General features: G+C 39.6%; 1 long non-coding RNA gene across 4 annotated transcripts; it reads left to right on the forward strand.

Annotated features, from left to right (window-relative positions):
- The first annotated feature begins 364 nt into the window (after positions 1-364).
- On the forward strand, positions 365-2694 carry LOC131233382 (uncharacterized). Of its 4 annotated transcripts, none has more exons than XR_009165225.1 (2): positions 365-603; positions 1410-2694. It is a non-coding gene; the product is annotated as an uncharacterized LOC131233382 (long non-coding RNA). The 4 variants fall into 4 exon arrangements; XR_009165226.1 differs by having other exon boundaries at positions 1426-2694; XR_009165223.1 differs by lacking the exon at positions 365-603 and adding an exon at positions 612-1002.
- The last annotated feature ends 12914 nt before the right edge of the window (positions 2695-15608 follow it).

The raw sequence follows: 15608 nt of genomic DNA on the forward strand, positions 1-15608 counted from the left end.
GTGCCTGATTATCAAGAGTCATCCGCAACCAGAGTATCAAATAATTCACCTTAAAAAAGCTATTTATACTTTAAAACGAGTAATTATAACTTTACTCTGCCAGACTCTGATATACCACACTCATTCACACGTTCTTTCCACACTGTGACGTATTCAATCCAATCGAATCGGTCCAAACGGTGGGTCCATTTACTGATGGGGCCTAAACCTTAAAATAACAAGTAAAAGACTGTTGGAAAGAAAAGCTATCAACAGTTCAAATTCTACGTAGAGATGTCCATAAATTGAATGATTAGAATACTATTCTCTTGATTTCAAATGCTTATTATAAGGGAAATACTCTGGTTGCGTACGGTTCTGTATTTATCTGCTTTTCCGTTATCGGGCCACTCAATTCCTCAACCACTCGTCTGACTCCATCATCAATAAGATCGGACGGTGGAAACTAAGTTTGGATTTCAAGGGCTCGGAGATTGGTGAGATATATAGAGAGAAAAAGCAACCCAAGGTTTAGAAGAGAAGATGATGATGATTTTCATGATGATTTTGATGATGAGAGAGAGATATGATGCATGGGGTCGTGGTCTTTTCTGCAAACCAGCTGTAGGGCCGGCTCTGCTCCCTTCTTTTGTCTTTACATAGTCTTTCCCCCCGCTTTTTCATCCCTCTCTCCCTCTTTCTCTCTGCTTCTTCTCCTCATATAATCATCATTCGATTCATCATCTCATCATCATCATCATCATGCCATCTTTGAATGAAGGAGGAGGAAGCTTTTCTTTTGAGGGGAATGTTGTCTGGCTCGAGGTCGCCGCACAACTCTTTTATCCACCTCTCTCCAATCTTCTTCCCAATCGATCGATCTGATCCGTCGATCGATCGCTAAAATGGGCCGAGATCGAGATCGACGATGGTGGTGCCGTCGGACCAGGCTTCATTCCCCCCAATTTTCAGCTTCCGCATCTCTGCTGTCCGATCGTTTTCTATCCGTTGCAGGATCTGAAGGTGGGGTTTGCAATTTTCTAAATTTCTAAATTTTGAATTTTTTTATTATTTTGGGGGTAGTGTCCAAACATGTCTGAAGAGATTTGCAGATTGAGGTAATGATGAAGGGGTTTTGACTATCTTACATATCTTACATTTGTTTTTGTGAGTTTCTGACCCAAACGCGAAAGGTTTTCATCATTACTCCTTTTCATTTCTCTGTTATCAAATGAGATTGTGTTTTGTCAGTCCAAACGCTCCCTTTTCTGGTTTTTTTCATTGGGCAGATGGTTTTCTCATGATGGCTTTTCAGGATCTTCGATTTCTTGTCTGCTTTTGCAGTTTTTGCATGGGAGGTTTTCTTTTTCCTCTTCTGTTTTCCTTTCTATGGTTTCTTGGTAGAGAGATCCAATCTCATTTCTTCACAGTTCTTTGGTCTTGTAGTGGAAGCGGATTGTTCTACTGAAGGAGTAAATACAGGGAAGTAATTTCTAACATTTTATTTTTTGTTTGATTGGGAAATTATCTTTCTATCATCTGTAATGAATATCATTTTCTTTTATTTGAAGATATTCTAGGTTTGTTTTCATTTGCATGGGGTGGATTTGAGGTTTTTAGATGATGGGTGGAAGGTGATTTTGTAATCTGAATGCGGAAGATTGCAATCTCGTAGAAACGAATCTGTTATCATGCTTTTCCTTTTTCAATCGATTTCCTCCTCTCATTTCTCTCATTGAAATCTTATCTCAATCCAGGATCGTAAATCTCCCCCCAAAAGAAAAAAGGAAGATATAAAAGTGGTTATCTTTCTTTAAACTTTATCTATCTGTTGCTTGAATGTGGACGACTGTCTGCCATGCTTTGCTTTACGAAAAACTGCATATGCATGAAAAGTCCTAAAAAATGCTTCGTATGAATCTGTCTTCAGCATTGTGATTTTTTTTTAAAAAAAATTTTATTGGGTGGGTTTGATCATTTCATTGACCCAACACATGAATGTAGACTTTAAAAATGCATTCCAATCTTCAAATCACAGGACTTAGAAAGCAGGAAAGGCTATTTCTAAGAATTTCTATTGAGCATCCCCAAATGGGTTTTCTTTCTCTTTCTTTCTTTTTACCCTTTTACTTCCTTTTTCACCTTTTCTGTCCACTTTCCTGATTCCATTGCATTGCTCTGTCGACTCTATCAGACTTCAGTCATAGTACACCGAAAGCTGGCTGATGGAAAAGATGGGCGACGGTGTGGATCTCCTTTACTGCACGTGTGACTGATTCTATGCCCGTGTGTAGATACGTGCGACAGATCGTTGAAGGGGCACGGGGGAAGGCATCATGGAGGTTGGATTGGAGACTCTCTAGAATAGAGGAACGTCAGCATCTATGGCATGGATGTCTCTCCATCACTGACTGCCATTTAATGCAAGACATGGATTTTCAATGCATTTAGCGAAACCCCATGAAAAAGCTCCATTCAAATTTCAAAACTCGTTTTGGAATCTATAGGTAACAACGTCAGTTTGACTCCATCGACACTATGAAAATATTCATGGTTTTTCTCATTTATAGGTTTGGTTATTGATATCAACACCCACCTTGTGAGATTTTCATACTCTTTTTTTAAAAATTTCACTGTTCAAAGAGTACACTGGGCTAGCTACTTGAAATATAAAAATTAGTAAATGGTGTATTCAGAGCAGAAAATGGGTTAATACCATGTATGAGTTTTGGGGATTGACATCTGTTAAGATAGATACACATGTGTATATGTACTTCTCTACATAGGTTAGATAGATTATCTTTAGCTGTATCTTTCACTGTACACGTATGCGTATGCACAGCTAAAGAAACCCGTCTAGACTACATATATCCCATATGTATCTATCCTAACAATATCAACGCCCTCCTTGTTGGATTTTCATACACCCATTTTCAGTTTCATGATTCTAATTAGTACACTTGAAATACAAAAAATGGAAAATTACGTTTGTATTCAAAGTGGAAAAGATAGGTTGTTCTCACCTAATAATATGGAGAGGTGATATTTACACCCTCCCCATTGGCTAGTCTACGCTCTACCTGTTGATTTGCCTACACCCATTTTGCATTTGTGTGAATTGAAAGTTGTTATATTTCGATCCCACTAACACACTCTCTTGACTGCTATGCACTTACGGGTACAAATGAGTCGGATCTTCTTGGTGGGTCAATCGACCCAACCCGATAATAAACGGATCTGGATATGAAATTGGACCCACTTGCTTTGAAAAACAAGCGACTTAGAATTGGAACCTCCCCAGTTGGACAAGGCCTCCCCCATCCAGATTGGATGTGTGCTTGACATGAAGTTTACACCAAATAGGGAACTAGAAATTAGACCAAACCAGCTTAAACGTCATCTAAATGGTACCAGTCGATAAATGTATCATGTCTTAGATCTTGTTAGTCTAAACTTCTTGACCTTGATCTAATCCAAACCCAAGCTGACCTAGACTATTATCAATCCTAGACAGGCCTAGACTGGAATCATATGCTAATGTCTGTTTGAGATGAAAATTTTTTAAATAGGGAAATATAAATTATGCAAAACATAATTGAACTTGATCTAAATCCAACCCATGGATAAGTGGGTCAGGTCTACACTTGACCTTGACACAATGCAGACTACCTAGCTCTTATCAAGACTGGAACCAGCCAAGACCTAGACCAAACTATTATACTAATGTGTGCTTGACATGAAGAAATATTAAATAGACAAATAGACAAATCCAACTTAGTCTTGATCTAAATCCCACCTATGGAAAAATCGGTTAGGGCTTGGTTCCTGTTAATTTGCACTTGACTAAGATCAGTCGTAGACTTGGACCCAACTCATATACTAATGTGTGCTTGACATTAAGTTTATATTAAATAGGGAAATGGAAATTGGAGCAAACCAACATAGAACTGAGCCAAATTCCACCCATGGATAAATGTTCCAGACACCCTCTTTTATTTGCTATGAGAAAGTCCTAGACCTAGAACCAACTCATATACTAGCATTTGGTACACAGGAAGTATATGTTTTAATAGGGAAATAGAAATTAGACCAAACCAACTTAGGTTTGATCTAATCCCACCCATGAGTAAATGGGTCAGGTCTCTGATCCAGTTAGTCTACACTTCACCTTGTCCCAATTTAGACTCCAAGCATATATGGACTGGGGTCAGTTCCAGACCTAAACCCAACTCATATCCTAACGTGTGCTTGACATGAAGCTTATATTAGATTGGGAAATAGAAATTAGACCTAACCAACAATACTTGGATCTAAATCCAACCCATAATTAAATGGTCAGGTTCTTATCCTTCTCTCTCTAGGTCCAGGGCCTAGACCTAGACCCAATATACTAATGTCTTCTTGGCATGAAGCATATATTAAACAAGAAAGTAGAAATTAGACCAAATCAACTTAAACTTGTCTATATCCCACCCATGGATAAATAGGTGGGATCTTGGATCTTGTCGTCTACGCTTGACCTTGTCCCAATTCAGACCCAAGGATATAGGTTTTGCAATCAGTCATAGATCTTGACCCTACTCAAATACCTACCTGTGCTGACATCAATTTACATTAAATAGGCAATAGAACTTAGACCAAACTAACTTGATCTAAACCTCACCCGTGGATGAATGGGTCAGGTCTTAGATCCTATTAGTCTACACTTGACGCTGACCCAATCCAGACCCGAGCTTATCTGAACTGGGACCAGTCTAGGGCCGAAATATACACCCAGATGTTAAAGAGATTGAATCTAGAATTCCAGTAAATCCCATTCAGCCTCCTTGTGCCCATGTAAGTAAACCAATGCTATCAACTTTGTGATACAATAGGGCACAAGTCTGTGCGTGTTTGGTAGCCGGAGTTGGTCTTCATAAAGCTGGGCCTTATAAATACTCAGTCGGCTTCATATGGAGGCACATACAATGACAATTTATTTTATTTTTTTTCGAACTTGCTCTAACGTAGTCCCAATCTCATAATTAGATTGGTTAAACAATCCCTATCTTTAATTAATTGACACTTTGCTTAATTTCATTTCAACCATCCAATAAATATCTACCAATCCAATAGTTATATGATCAAATTATTGTAAATTTTGGTTTGAGATATATACCATAATTTGGCCAAATGAATCTGAATTACTTGTGTGCCATGTGTACGGTTCCTGTGCCTCGTAGCCATGTGGTGCGAGGACTCTGTGGGGCCCACCACGGTGTATATGTTTTATCAATGCCATTCATGGTCTTTCCAGCTCATTTTAGTCATGTGGCCAGAATTGAAGCATATCAAAGCTCGAAGTGGACCACGCCACAGGAAAGTGGGTACTGAACGTATATGGCTGAAAACTCCTTAGGGGCATGCCTGCCCCCCATGTTAGTTTCTAGCCTGCTTGCTCTAACCAGTGCACAAGAATGTGGAATATACACGAGATCCAACCCATCTATCATGTACCTTGCCTCACGTTCTGCATGGAATCCAAAATTCACGATGATCCAACACTCAAATGGGCCACATCATAAGAAACAGTTGGATTGGGAAGGGAAGCTGCAATGCAATCCATTTATCTAAGCCTTACTGAAAAATCAGAATATTTGAAAACCACGGTGGGCCATGCAACGTCAATTTTGGTATCATTTTTTTGTGACGGATCACCTGACCGTTGAATCAGCCAATTTTTTGAGATCAAGGCCAAAAGAGGGGGTGGCGTACCGCATGGATGGGGTGGATTTCATGCACTTTAAGTCCTTTCCCCACGTTAGTTAAAGTAACCCCCTAGTTACCTACATTAGGTACGCAGGCGTTTTCCTTTTCCATTAAAACAAGTGAGAGTAGAATACGTCATGTCATGTGCCTCCACATCATATTGTAATCCACGTCACACGTGCATCATATCCAAACCGTCCATTTCGTGGTTGCAATAGTGGTTGAGCCATGTTCCAAATATATCACTATTTAGACACTTCTAGACCTCTGCTTGATTGCATACAAATGAATGCCAAAAGAAGAAAGCAAGCAACGGCTCCTATTGAGTGAGAATAGGTCCATTTTTTCAATGGTTATCTTAGCATAATCGAATAAAAATTTGTTTGAAGGTCAATCTGCAGATTACTCCCACATGATGAATGGTTCAGATAGTCATACAAATGTGCCACGTGTATTGTATTCAATACCAAAGCATGTAATCGCCATAAAACAGCACATGCATAGATAGAGATGACAGGGAGCTCATATCCATGCTGCAGGTCATAATTACCTGACGAAAAATCGAACGCTAGGATCTGCCTTTTATTTATTATTATTTTTATTTTTAAAGGTTATTAATTTCCTACGTTGAGAGGTTCGCATGAAAGAGATTGGATGATGTCTTTTGGGAAAAGCGCCCTTTTGGGAATTGAATTCCTTTGACTTTGAAGACATACGAGCAGTGTCCTCTGTCCCGTTTGGATTTGGTCTCGATTTTGGGCCCCTTGTCTTCATTTCTCTTTCGTTCCTTCCACATACAATGGCCACGGCTTTCCGTGAACGTACTGAAATTTTTGAGTAGGAGATTAAATGGATTGGAAATTTCAAAAAGCCGGGTGTGAAATGTTTGGAAAGATGATGTGGGTCAATGGGGATTGGAAAGAAATGATGGAGGGAGAGGAATAATGGAATGGATGGGGGTAGTTTAGCTAACGTTTGAAACATTGGCATTTGCATTTTCTTTGAAAGGAATGTGTGGTCATTTGTAGAAGTTGAAATGTTGGGTTGCTTTATGCTGTGCAGACTATTTATCTATTGGGCCATCTCATGGATGGGCAGAACACCAGTGATTGAAGGTCTGTTGGCTGTCCAGTCGGGAGATTTGCTTGTTCAGTTTGGATTGTTGCCCTCATCATTCACTCGCTGGACGTCGATTGGAGGGCTATCATAGATTGATACCTTTCCTTTTGTGGTGGCCCTCCATATCAAGAACTTAGATATACCAGTTACATGTTTGGATAGAAGAAAATGTAGAAATTTTGAAAAAATAAATAAATTATTGATTGACCTTTTGTGCTGTTTGGATGGCATAAAAATGAAAAATTCTAGAAAGGAATAAGAGATTTTTTTTTTTTTTTTTTTAAATCATTAATATTATGTTGCCCAGGACATTAGGCAAGGAATATAATAGAAACATAAGATTTTCAATTGCTATCTAAATAAAACTCCTAAAATTGAAATTCATGAGAAATCATATTTCAACTGTGCTTTTAGAAATCATTGTTATAAAAACATAATATATTTTCCCTCTTTTTTACGTAGATTCCTCATAGACAGGGAATGTCCAACTACAGCGTAACTGTAGTAGCACGGCCTTTGTGATGTTGGGATTCAGTCTCTTCAATCATGTCAGCTTCTACCATTCAGATTGATAGTGGACTTCAAATGTACACACTAGAGACGGATGGGCATGAGGAATCGACCCATGAATCGTATGCCAGGTGCATGTGTAGGCTATCGGATAAGTGGAGTAGCCTGATATTAATTTGGGCGAGGCAAAGGAGGTGCATGTGTTCTCCTTCCATTGTCATGTCAGCTGTTACGTTTATTTCTCCTTTTCCTATGGTATGGCCGTCCAATTCGTGTTACCCACTGTAAATTGATCAGAAGCCAAAAAGTCAGATTAATTGAATGATACATACGTCTGAGTTAAGAACTTTGACTATGTAATCATCATAAACATGTAATGTTGTGGTACCACCCATGATGTGTATGTATAATTCAAACGGTTCATCTGAGACTAATCATGGGAACCGTAAATCACAAGAACCATGATCACCATAAAAAATTCAGGTGGGGTTCCTGATAGGTATCAAAATACAAGAACCATGGGCATGTCTCTCAATCCTGATGAATGTATTAGATGACATATCAATGTCGACCATTGTTCCCTTTTGTGTGGTCCACTTAAGTTATAAATGAGGCTGGATTTTGGGTTCTAGGCTTACATTGAAGGGTGCATCCAGTGGATGGGTTGGATGACACTCATATATCATGTTGGCTCAAATGTATGCCAGTTCACATGGATTGAAGTCATGTCACTATTCCCTGCACAATATCGATTTTCTGAGAACCAGAAGTGCATGCACCACTCCTTGTGCCATGGGCTTGCTAAAAAAATAGCTGTACCACAAGGAATAGTGCAGGCGCCTGTAGGTGATCTATCCTTTAGGTTTTACTGTTTTAAGTTTTAACACTAAGTATTTGTTGTGTCCAACCCACACATCAATGACTACTGTGTGACCTAAATATCAGGTCTATTTGATCATTAGGTGGGCCGCCAATATATATAATAATTAAAAACAAATGGATAACCACCAAAAAGAACTCTAGAATTCACTTGGTGGCTCACTTGATGACTGTATCAGCCTGATCTTTGGGTGACCCTGCTGCACACCATAGCAAGGTGAAAACTACAAAGCATTTTGACAGAGAGAAGTGTGAATCAATTCCCCAAGCCCTCCTACCAACAGGGTTGGAAATGGGTCGGGCTTGGTCTGTACTAACGTCCAAGGACTGAGACTATCCCAAGCTTGGCATGGGCCTTGAAAGCAAGCCCAAATCTTAGTCTGAAAAATTGGTTAGACATGAGCTTCATCCGGTCCACCCTGAAAATGTATAGAATCCCTATTACCACTTGATTGTTCTCAATCTGTCTACTGATCAAGGTTGGCCACAAATGCACAAAGAAAAAGATGGATGAACAAAATCTATACGTAGGTGATCCAGGCAAGACCGTTTGAGCGTAGGCCCAACCGATTGAAGTTATTGAATTTAGGACCATGGGCATGGATCCAACTTTTAAGCCTAAATTTCTATCTTCAAAAATTAAATAGGCTGGGATTGAGTTGACCAAGCTCAGCGAAACTAATCCCATTTACACCTTCCCAAATCTAAATGGGTCTGACTTGGGTTGCATTGTGTCGCCTTCCTGGGCCACCAGCTACAATCTACAACATGGACCCACAATATTTTCTACTTTCGCACCGAGAAAAAAAATAGGCAAATATCAAGTGCATCTTAACCAATATGAAGTAAAGCTGTTAGCATGCTTCTTTCTACATGTGTGGTTAACATCGTGTCATCCTGATTTTGAGACCATGGGGCCCACCTGTTGAACGATTTGGATCTTGCACAAACTTCTACATTCGTACATGTGGAATATTAATAGCCACATGAAACATAGCTAAGTTCACCGCTAGTCTGATATGAAAGCTAGAGTCCTTTTCAATATCAACTTGTACTGATCCGAGTGTCCAGTTTTTCTAAAAGTCAACATGTACAGCTGTACACCGTTTTGTTGTTGTAATTTGATGGGAAACATGCTGACTTATTGCTAAAGCTGCATTTGGTTGGACCAAATTTCATGATATTTGGTGCAGCCTAGCGGATACTTCGAGACAATAGACATTGGATATGGGTAATATTATTCAGTAATCCTATCCGTTGATCTGATAAAATATAATAATGAAAGTGGCTGTCTCAAAAAAAAAAAAAAAAAAGATTGGAAAATTGTAGACGGTCAGATGAATGGCCCACAAAGCAAAGAGCAAGGTAACGGTCTATGTTCAACGGAAAAAAGGTAACGGTCTATATTCAACGGGGAAAAGTTAAATAATTGTTAGAGTACTGAAGTGGCAAGTTTCACGTTAGGCATTCTCAATTGATGGTGGGGCCATCCTGCACACGTGTAAAGAGTTTGGATACTGAAGATGATCTCAGATTCAATGGCTATAGCACTAACCTATCCTATTGCAGTAGGTTGGGATGTATTCCGACAAACTTTTCTCTCTCTCTCTCTCTCTCTCTCTCTCTCTCTCGTATAAATGGAATCCAATGCGTTAAGACCTATCGTAGCCCTCTTGTTAATTGGGAGCGGGTTCGGTGGATCCCCCGATCCACCAAGGTGGGTGGGATCCTGACTGTGGGGCCCACCTTGATGTATGTTCCTTACATCCACGCCGCCCAACCGTTTTGACAGCGCTGACTGACCATTAAAAACCTCTTGTGGGCCATAAAAGCTTTGGATCAAGATGATATTTTTGTGGGCCATAAAAGCTTTGGTTCAATATGATATTTTTGTGGGCCCTTCATCCAGATCTTTGTGACTTTATCAGAAGGTTAGATGGGTGGTCCCCAAAATTTTTTTAATGGTGGGGATTCAATCACCACTGTTTCCAATGGTGTAGTCCATGTAAGATTTAAATCTGCTTCATTTTTTGTATAATGCCCTAAAATGAGCGTTCAAAACGATTGGACACACGGTGGGCCCATGCGAAAATTGCACCGGTGGAATTATCCAATTTATCCTTCATTTGGCTTCTTCTTTTTTTTTTCGGTTTACAAATCGGATGGTTACGATTGCCTCACAAAATTTATTCTTTGGAACCGTAAATAATGCATGCAAATTAAATTATTAAGTGGGTCTATTTTGTGGAATAGTTTTGATTGTCCATATTAGAGGACATTGATCAAATGGATAAAACTTGTTCGATCGGCATGATATTTGCATAGCTAGCCCATCAAACATACCCTGGTCCTAATGAACGGTCTAGATCAGCGGATTGGATTGTAAAAGTGTCCCAAAGCAACTAGGAGCACCATAACTCTTAGTTCTGTAAGAGCACTACATCATTTCATTCCATAATTAAAAGAAGAGAAATTTACGACTGTGGACCCCACCTTTTATTCAGTGGTTTTTTTGAAGCAATACAAACTTAGAATACGCAGTTGGACCTACTCGTACTGAGTCGGAATTTCAGGACGAAAATACCCCCACCTTCCTTTCGAAGACGAGCCGCCAACCGAGAGTTGTATGAACGGCTCCAAAGAGATCAAAGTTACATGGCCCCACAGCCATGTATTTATTATATCCACAACGTTCATCCATATTTCGAGATCATTTCGGAGCATTATCCTAAAAAAAAAAAAAATCATATCCAAAGATCAACTGGACCACACCACAGAGAGCAGCGGGAAAATTGATTTTCACGGTTAAAAATTTTGTAGGGCCCACCATGACATTTATTTTCCATCCAATCTATTCATAAGGCCACAAAGGTCTTTATGAAGAGGAAAAACAAATTCCATAATGATCCAAAATTTTGTAACCCGTAAAAGGGTTTCAATGGTAGACATTCAATTCCCCACTGCTTTTTACAGTGTGGTCCACTTGATGGTTAGATCTATCGTATTTTTTGTCTCAAGCTTTAATATGAGCTCGCCAAATAGATGGACGGTTTGGATATAACACAGACCTCATGATGGGACCTACAAAAGTAACATTGTAAAAAAAAAAAAAAAAACATCACAGATGGCCGCGGCACTACCGCCGGTTTGGCGGCAGGCTCGGCGGCTTTTTATTACATGGAGAACTTTTTCTTCCTTACATTTTTCTCTAATACATAATTAAGTAAATATGTATATATAAGTGTATAAAAATATTTTTCTGTCTTTCAATTCATTTCTTTGTCTATTTATTTAACAAGCATATCTCCTAAACTAGAATGATTTACTTAATGTACCACATATGATTTTGGGGTAGGAGAAGCTAATTAAGCCAACCAACCTAGTTATTTTCCAAGATTCCATCGGGTCGATGGTCGAAAATCCATTTCATTCAGTTCGTGGTCAATTTCAATCACTTCGCGGTCAAACTGGAAATTCAGCGGGGCAAACATGAAATTAAGCGAAGCAAACATGAAATTGAGTGGGGAAAACTAGAAATTTAGCGGGTAAAACATGAAATTGAGCAGGGCAAACATGAAATTAGGGCTGAAAGTCGGGCCGGTTGGTTCGGGTTGGTGCTCAACCCTAACCCAACCCAAGGTTCCTATACCTAAACCTTGACCTAACCCAACCCAATCTTGGGTTGAGAATTCTCAACCCAAGCCCAACCCAAGAGAGCTCGATGGGTTGATTAGGTTGGTCGAGTGTATACATGTCTATTTGAGAGAGAGAAATTCGATATATCTTATTAGCTTAAGTCCTTGGAAATGACGTGGACAAATGAGATCCGACATCACTAGTGTACCTTCTACACATACAATCCACACTCAATTATAATTTATAACTAATATATTGATTGGGTTCGGGTTGGGTCAGGCAACCTGAGACCTCAACCTAAACCCAACCTAAGTTTTATCGGGTTGGTGTTTGTATAACCCAAGCTTGAGATAGGACCTGATATATCCTGCCCGAGCCTAACCTAATGTCGGGTCAGTCACAGGTCGGTCGGGTTGAACCCGCCCAACTTTCAGTCGTACATGAAATTGAGGGGGGTAAACTAGAAATTCAGAGGGGCAGACATGAAATTGAGCGGAGGAAACTATAAAATTAGCGGGGCAAACTAGAAAATCAACCGGGCAAACATGAAAATCAGCGAGGCAAACATGAAAATCGTGGCAAACTAGAAAATCAATGGCGCAAACTGAAAAAAACTGGGCAAACTAGAAAATCAATGGACAAACTAGAAAATCAGCGAGGCAAACATGAAAATCAATGGGAAAAAGAAAATCCGGGGGAAACTAGAAAATCGAGGCAAACTAGAAAATCAGCGGGGCAAACTAGAAAATCAGCGAGGCAAACATGAAAATCAGCAAGGCAAACTAGAAAATCAGTGGGGCAAACTATGAAATCAATGAGGTAAACTAGAAAATCAGCAGGGCAAACTAGAAAATCAGCGGGATAAACTACAAAATCAGCGAGGCAAACTAGGAAATCAGCGGGGCAAACATGAAATTAAGCAGGGCAAACATGAAATTCAGCGGGGCAAACTAAACAGATATTTTCATTGCTTAAGCCGATAAATCTAAACTTATTCAATGTTTAAATGGACCACACCAAATGAAATTTTTAATTGAACTTCTATTGTTGATCATTTCTTAAGGGCTATAGAAGTTTTGGATCAAGCTTATAATTGTTTTTCTATTAATTCATGTCTGTATGATCTTCTGAATAGGTTTGATAACAAACAAACATCACTATTGGGCCCATTATAGTTTCAACGGTGGAAATCATTATGCCCATTGTTTCTCGTGGTGTGATCCCTTGGAAATGACGTGGACAAATGAGACCCGACATCACTAGTGTACCTTCTACACAAACAATCCACACTCAATTATAATTTATAAGTAACTAATATATTGATCGAGTTCGGGTTAGGTCGGATAACCTGAGACCTCAACCCAAGCCCAACCTAAGTTTTATCGGGTTGGTGTTTGTATAGCCCAAGCTTAAGATCGGACCTGATATATCCTACCCGAGCCTAACCCAATGTCGGGTCGGTCACGGGTCAATCGGGTTGAACTCGCCCAACTTTCAGCCGTACATGAAATTGAGCGGAGCAAACTAGAAATTCTAACCTGAGTCCTCAACCCAAGCCCAACTTAAGTTTTATCGGATTTCTCACAAACATCACAGTTGGCCCCACCTGAGTTTCTATTGGTTGACGCTCATTCAACACTGTTTCCTGTAATGTGGTATAGTTGAGATTTGGATATACCTCATTTTTGGTATCATACCATAAAATGATCTGGAAAAATATATGGACGGCATGGATGAAAATCATACATCATGATGGGGCTCACAGACCAGCGACGATCCGCCATTGGCGGGTGGCAAGAGGAGTACCCAATCCGTTTCTGTGAAAAGGAGGGGTATTTCCGTGAAAAACAGCGGGGCAAACTAGAAAAACGGCGGAGCAAACTGAAATATGAGTGGGGCAAGCTAAAAAAACAGCAGGGCAAACTGAAGTATGAGTGGGGCAAACTAGAAAAATATTTGGGCAAACTAGAAAAGTAGCGGGGGAAACATGAAAAACAGCGGGGCAAACATGAAAAACAGCGGGGAAAACTAGAAAAACAGCGGGACAAACTAGAAAAACAACGGGGGAAACATGAAAAACAGCGGGGCAAACTAGAAAAACAACGGGGGAAACATGAAAAACAGTGGGAGAAACATGAAAAACAGTGGGGTAAACATGAAAAACAGCGGGGGAAATATGAAAAACAGCGGGGGAAACTAGAAAAACAGCAGGGCAAACTAGAAAAATAACGAGGGAAACATGAAAAACAGCGGGGCAAACTAGAAAAACAGCGGGGTAACATGAAAAACAGCGGGCGAAACTAGAAAAACAGTAAGGAAAACATGAAAAACATGAAAAACAATGGAAAAAATATGAAAAACATGAAAAATAAGAAAAACAATGGGAAAAATATGAAAAACAGTGAGGGAAACTAGAAAAACAGTAAGGGAAACATGAAAAACAGCGGGGGAAACATGAAAAACTCTATGGGCCCATCATGATAGATGTGTTTTATCCATGCTAGGTGGCTGTCCATTTTACCAGCTCATTTTAGAGTATGAGCACGAAAGTGATGCAGGTCTAAACAAGTGCAGCTCAACATTTTTGGGGGCCTTAGGCAAGTCATAAAAATAAGGCTTAGAATTTAATTTTTTGAGAACTTAATTAGCAATAAAGTAGGTAGTTGTGGTCCTAGGTTTTAGGAAAAGAATTTATTGAGAATGATGTTATTATTTTGAAAAGAGACGATAGAGTTGGACTATTATTATTGATAGTGCTAGTTTCTAGGATTTGTTTTTATTAGGAGTTGGAAACATGAGCTCCGCTATTTTTCATATTTTTTCCGTTGTTTTTTATGTTTTTCCCACTGTTTTTCATATTTTTCCCGCTGTTTTTCATGTTTCCCCCGCTGTTTTTCTAGTTTGCCCCGCTGTTTTTCATGTTTCCCCCGTTGTTTTTCTAGTTTGCCCTGCTGTTTTTCTAGTTTCCGCCACTGTTTTTCATGTTTGTTTTTCTTGCCCCACTCATATTTCATGCTTACCTTGCTCATTTTCATGTTTGCCCCGCTCTTTTTCATGCTTGCCCCGCTCTTAGGATCGATACCAAGACCTCAAGCGTTGAAACGAGGTATTTCCACTCAGTCTGCCAGTTGAGCTATGGATCTAGGTGATAGCTAGATCTGTCTTATTTTTCGTCTCAAGCCTTAATACGAGCTCGTCAAATATATGGACGGTTTGGATATAACACGTACCTTATAATGGGACCCACAAAATGCCTTAGGAATTATAACGAAAAAAGAAAAAGAAAAAGAAGCTAGTGAATTAGGGTCAGTGGGACCCTATAGCTAATGGTGAAAATAAGTGTTTTGACCTGATAGAGGGAGGTGGTTTCACACATATTGCATAGTGGGCTATATAGAGCATGAGTGTAGGCCTATTTTAGTTTGCCCCGCTGTTTTTCTAGTTTGCCCCACTCATATTTCAGTTTACCCCGCTGATTTTCTTGTTTGCCCCGCTCATATTTTAGTTTGCTCCGCTATTTTTCTACTTTGCCCCGCTCATATTTCAGTTTGCCCCGCTGTTTTTCTTATTTGCCCCGCTATTTTTCTACTTTACCCCGCTAGACTTTCAACCATCGACCCGAGGAAATCTTAGAAAATAACTAGGTTGGTTGGATAAATTAGCTTCTCCTCCCCAAAATCATATGTGGTACGTTAAGTAAATCATTCTAGTTTGGATCTTTACTCTTGCTCGAGTGG

Source organism: Magnolia sinica, chromosome 18, assembly GCF_029962835.1.
Source record: "Magnolia sinica isolate HGM2019 chromosome 18, MsV1, whole genome shotgun sequence".
Lineage (NCBI taxonomy): Eukaryota > Viridiplantae > Streptophyta > Magnoliopsida > Magnoliales > Magnoliaceae > Magnolia > Magnolia sinica.